The 6,225-nt window shown below is 39.5% G+C and overlaps 1 pseudogene; it reads left to right on the top strand.

Annotated features, from left to right (window-relative positions):
- The first annotated feature begins 4,293 nt into the window (after positions 1–4,293).
- Positions 4,294–5,784, top strand: LOC147451627 (uncharacterized; annotated as a pseudogene).
- The last annotated feature ends 441 nt before the right edge of the window (positions 5,785–6,225 follow it).

The following is a 6,225-nucleotide window of genomic DNA, read 5'->3' as shown; positions in this document are numbered from 1 at the left end:
GCAAAGGGTTATGCACAACAAAAAGGCATAGATTATGAAGATACTTTTGATCCCACTTGTTGTATAGCTATTGTGCAACTCATTTTGGTTGGGATGTACATCAATCAAATATTGTTGATGCTTTCTTGAATGGTGACATATTTGAGGAAGTTTATGTAACGCAGCCTCACCGTTTTGTCATTAAGGGTAGGAAGATAAAGTGTGAAAATGTAAGAAAGCATTGTATGGGTTGAAGAAATCTCCTCGTGCTTGGTATGAGAAGTCTAACACTCATTTGGTTAAACGAGGATTTCGTAACAGTCCAACAGAAAGAACATTGTATGTAAAGCTTGAGGGTGATGTATTGCTCATTGTGGTTCTCTATGTGGATGATTTACTGATCACTGGAACAAATGAGAAACATATTGCTAAATTTAAGGATGATTTGAATGCTACTTTCAAATTAAAGATTTGGGGCTACTGCATCATTACTTGGGCATACAATTTAAATAGTGTGATGGTGATACCTTGTGTCAAAAAAGTTACATAGAGACATTGTTATGTAAGTTTGGACTTGATGATTGCAAGCACTATCTACACTGATAGTTATAGCGCATTGGTAGTTCTGGGCCATACACACTCGACCGTAGTAGCTGTTCTGATAGTTAGAGCGCATTGGCAGTTGCGAGGAACCCAATTTTTCATGCTCGCACAAAGCACATTGAGGTGCATTACCACTATGTCAGGGAGAGACTCTCAACATGAGAGATGAGCTTGGCTTATGTGCCAACACAGGACAATCTTGTAGATCTTCTCACAAAGGCATTGTCTTGTGAGAAGCTCAAAATGTGTGCCTTGAGCTTCCTTCATCTTCTCCAAGCTGTGTGTGCTTTCTTGCAACCCTAAATCCACAACATATAGGGCCCTTGGATCTGGCACAAAGTAGACTAGGATATGGGAGGTAAACTTGGATATGCACTAGGTTTTCATAGTTTATTTATTATAATGTGGTTTCCAAATATGGTTATGATCATGCGCTAGTGTAGTGGTTATGCACTGGCTACGATGGGGGTCTACCTCCTTGCTATATGGCATGGGATTTCCAATAGGGATCAATGGGGGGGATAAACGAGGGCCGTTGATCCGGTTTTTGAGGGGATTGGAGGGCACCCAAATTTACTTTTTTGGCAGAGGGAGAAACTTTTCAAATTTTGACAGACAGAGAGCAGGGTGTTTGTGGTAGGGGTCTTCTAGCATAGGCAGAGCGGGAATTTGGCTTGAGCAGGTAGCACCTTCGGGAATTAGGGTTGGGGTTTCCAGTTTCTCTCTCTCTCTCTCTCTCTCTCTCTCTCTCTCTCTCTCTCTCTCTCTCTCTCTCTCTCTCTCTCTCTCTCTCTCTCTCTCTCTCTCTCTCTCTCTCTCACACACACACACACACACACACACGTCCTTTGTGCTTCCTTGATGGCGTCAAAGGGAGGCAGGTCGTCCTCAATCTCTTTCATTCTCTCTCTCTCTCACCTACACACACAGGCATCACTAATGCAAAATATGCATCTAAGCTTCACTTTGAAGGACACAAGATCAAAGAAGGTCCCGAAATCAAAGAACGTGCTCGAGATATAATCGGTTGATCTTTCAAAATTGATGGCCATCAACACGCTTGAAGAGGATTCTGGTCACCTTCGCCTTTATAAATCACATGTCATGCCGTTTGATGGTGCTTCTAGCCAATTTTGCGCTCAATGTCTTGTATTGTGAATTAGGGTTTAGGATTTTATGCAAAGGGAAAAGATTCAAAAAATGCGAGTGAGGCGATCGGAAAGGGTCGTGTCAAGGAGGTTAATCAAGATTCATCTAGCTATGCACGGGCATTGAGCGGAAAGGAGGATCATCAAAACAATGGTCACTTATTAGCAATGGTAAGCACCACATTTGAGGATATGTAGAGAGAGAGCACATTGTGATGCATAGGCTTGTTGTCATAAAATCTAATATCTAACCAACCCAAATGTTTTTCTCATATTAAACTGATCATTTAATGTGGGAGAATAAATGGGAACGAGGGTTAGAATATAGACATGTGCTTACAGATCTATCTCAACATAGGGCCAATGGTAAAGGGGTCCAAATGAAAGATGGTATGTCAAAGAGCAAGGGTAGATAATGGAGCTTAAAGACCTTAGGATAAGCTTCATATAGACCTCTAATGGTTAGTGTTAAAAGTCCTTTGACCTTAGGCCAATCTAGGGTTGTGCTTGAGGTGGGAACCCAACCCAATCTTGAGGTGCTTGTTGTGCTTTCTAACTAAGGTGCTTGAGGTTCTTAATGGCTAAGGTGCTAAGGTGCTCCATGATTAAGGTGCTTGAGGGGCTTGAGATGTTCAAAAGTCAAAGCATCTTCCTACTCATGAGGGGGCGAGCCCTCTTTGTAGGAGCTAGAGAGAGAACACACACACCCTCACACAAGGCAAGCTTGGTACAAATAAAGCAAATAGGACACTTGTCAAGATCCTCTTCATGTTTCCCTCATAGTGTACCTAAATCCTATTGGTTAGCCTCTCAAGGGGTCCAATGATAATTTAGTAAATTCAATTAATTATCTATGCATTTATCAAGTCCTCACTCTCAAAAGGTAAAGGGGGGCACTTATCCCAAGGCTACCCTTGTTGTTTGATATGCACTAAACATGTGATTGGTCAAGCTTGAGGAGGTCCAATCAAGTGCAATCTAGTGCTAGAAGAGGGGGCCGACCAAAGCAAGGAGGGGGCTAGCTTGGGGGGTATACTCTCCCACACACACACAAACACACACTCTCTCATTGTGTGAGTTGCAAAGTGCAAGAGCTCCATCTCCTTCTCCAAGATTGTAGAGAAGTTGAGAGCCTAAACCAACACTCTTGGCTATGGAATGAAAATCCAACCAAGAGCCATGCTGCAATGCTTAAGCTTTCCATCTTCTCCATCTTCATTACTATGCTATGATGTATGCTAAACAAGAACAATGATGATAAGTGAGAAACTATTTCTTTCTCCTATGAATGTTTCTTCTTCCTCTGCCCTACCCTCATTCCTCGCTAGCTCTCTCTACCTTTGAAGGTGTTTGAGGCCTTGGGACTGAGGCTGGGGATGGTTAATACTTTTTACAAAGTCTATGTTATGATCGTGATGCATGAAGCTTTCCATCTTCATTGCATCACCTAGTTCACAAGGAACACAAATATTGTATTGTACCAAGTCTCTCTTGATGGGAGAATCTATAATACAAAAGCCTATTGGTGGGGGGACCGGCTCCACATAAATCAGGTCCTCAACTGTTGTCAAGTCCTCTAAACTCTCTCTCTTGCAAAAGTATTGTTCATGCCAAGTTAATTACGTACCATGGTTATATTGCTACCGCTAATTAAGTTCACCCTCGATGTTCTCAAAGTAGTCTCACAAAAATTCTCTCTCTAATTCTCCTAATTCTGCTATTCTCAAAGTTCATAGGCCATTTCCATTACACTTGTCCTTATTACATTGAGGATATTAGTGCTAAGGATGGTGCCCTTGTTCTCTATTTCCGTGTAACGGGGGAATGTTTGCAATGGGGTAAAGCATGAGAAAAACGTGTCAATATCATTTGACATATCCAAGAGAAGCATGACATCACAATCAAAATTCCTCGTAGAGCCGTAGGAAGACCCAAAAAATAGCCAACACAACCCATTGCCAACCGAGTCACGATCACATAGGCAAGAAAAAACTCAATTTTAAAGCATCGAAACACGTGTCAAGCTCGCAAGACAAAAGCATCGTAAATATTTAGAAGATGCGGCAGATAAAAGATGGTTGTTTAGTTTCCTCAATGACAAAATACCTTACAAGAAATGCAAAGTGCAATATCTAGAAGAAGAAAAGGCAGAGTGGGAGAGAAGCATGCCAAAGTGGGTTTCCAAAATGCAAGCAAGGATTGTGAAAGGATACGATGAAATGGTAAAACACTAGTTTGATTCATTCGTTTTATTTTTCGTCACATGTCTTGTACTATACTCCAAAAGAATGATGATTTTACTAACTTGCTTGGTTGAAAATACCAAACTAGTCAAGAAAGTACAAAGGAGATAAAGGACATCAAGAAGATTATAAAGAGGAGGGCTCTAGTGATCAAGAAAAAAACGATGATGGCTTCATAGATTTAGAAGGAGAAAAGGGAGAAGACAATAATAACGATGCAATTACTCCAATATGATGCAAGGTGTTTTAACCAATGCGTCAATTATTTGTGTTTTTAATCAGTTATACTTGCGACATTTCATTTTTTTGTTGTAGCCACTATGTATGAGCAATATCCACTCTCCAACAAAGGCTTCACGGAAAGTCATAGGTGATTGTGACAAGCCACCGAAGAGGATGGAGAAGGTAATGCTCAAGATTGTTTTTTACTTTTAAAGCATGCTTATGTGTCTACTTTAACGTTCTCAATGGAGGTCAATTCATAGTTGAAGTTTCGAAAGATGGGTGAGAGTAAGATACATATCGATGTTTCTTCTCCGTCGGCGACCATGTGGATTTCACCCGCAAAAAACACAAGGATTGGAACTAGTATAAGTAAAGAAAATTACTTGTCATATTATTTGGATACGGTTATTCTGAGCATGATACTTCCATAGGTCATCTGTGAAAAATGTTGCCCATTTACTATTCGAGTTGTATGGGATTGAGGTTCACTATGATTCAAATCTTGCAAAGAACACATCAACAAAAAAGCTTCTTCTCGTACTATAGCTCTATTTGTATTGTAAGACCTCTCTTTTAGATCTTTTAGATATATTCAATAATGTTCCTTTATTTTTGAAATGTAATTGGAACTTTTGATTATGTTAGATGTCTTGAGGACACTATTGAAAAAGAGGCTTCAAATCGGGTGTGGTTTGTTGCTACCTTGTAGTATTCATTTATGGAAACCATTCCAACTAAAAGAGCTGTGTGTAATTACTATGGTCGACTTGATCTTTCTACACAAGTGTTTACTTTTTATCCAGTTGTAGATGAGCAAGTCATTCTTGAGCGGTTAACCATGCTTATTCTTGTTTTGGTGTTGGGATTTTCATGCAAGGTTATACAATTTTTTGTTTGTTTGAGGGACCATTAGACATTAGATTTGTTCTTCAATTGCCAATTGTGTCCAATTATACACCTACCACAGGACATAAGCACAATTCTCTTCTTTGATTGACTATCATTTCACTCCCTCAATCGATGCATCTCACCTCTCAAGAGATACGACGCTTTGGATGACTCTGATTTATGCTATTGAGATCATCTTATAGTTATGCACGGCTCCTCTTACATTGTTTTTATTTTTGTATGAGCTTAAGTTTTGCAACATTTTTCGTCTTATGCAACACATCCTCAACTAAGAATAGAGCTTAGTCACCCCAAGGATTGTCATGTGCAGACAATGGAAATGAGTAATACGGTTATGTTTGCATTATTTCATAAATTATGATTTTGAATATATGTCAATTAACTTGGTGTAGATGTCCACACAATCAAATACCAAAGATTGCATGTTTTACATTATGTTGGTCATGAAGCTTTTACTTGTGGCTACCATGAATGCATGCCATCCAAAAAGACGGTAATGTTGTCATGCTTATGATGTTTTCAAGGAGCGATGTCTACAATGAATGGTCTTGCACTAAAACATTACCTCGATGTAGTTCACGAAAACTTGGTTCGCACATGATCAAGTGGATGCAATGAAGGTAGAATTGAGTTCTTGGGCTCAAGAAAGTAATGTGGACAACAAATCGTCGGTGTAGTGGTGTGGTATTTAGGGACGATGAATTTTAGTATTGTACTTTTTGGTATTATGAACATAGTGCTTTTGTTGATTATGGAGTGCTCATGGATTTTTGGTTGTGTTGATTATGGTTATGGTTACAATGTCGCCAATTATGTTCATGTGTTTTTGGACCTTTTGATTATGGTTATGGTTATGGTTACGGTGTCACTAGTTATTTTCATGTATTTGGACATTTCGATTACGGTTATGGTTATGTTCATGGAGTTATGGTTATGATTATGCCAATTACGGTTGGGTTATGTTCATGGATATTTGTTTATTTGGAACCCAGGGCGGTCACTTTTTAGAATGTGTATGATATCACGTGAGTTAACTGGAGAGGATTATTAAAAGACCAAAATGTATACATACAGAGGGGGGTGGGGGTTTTTTAAATAGGCTCACAGTGTAAGTATAG

The sequence above is a fragment of the Adiantum capillus-veneris genome, chromosome 8 (assembly GCF_014529385.1).
Source record: "Adiantum capillus-veneris isolate H3 chromosome 8, ASM1452938v2, whole genome shotgun sequence".
Classification (NCBI taxonomy): Eukaryota; Viridiplantae; Streptophyta; class Polypodiopsida; order Polypodiales; family Pteridaceae; genus Adiantum; species Adiantum capillus-veneris.
The sequence above is the reverse complement of the archived record's forward strand: the minus strand, read 5'-3'. Positions and strand labels throughout refer to the sequence as shown.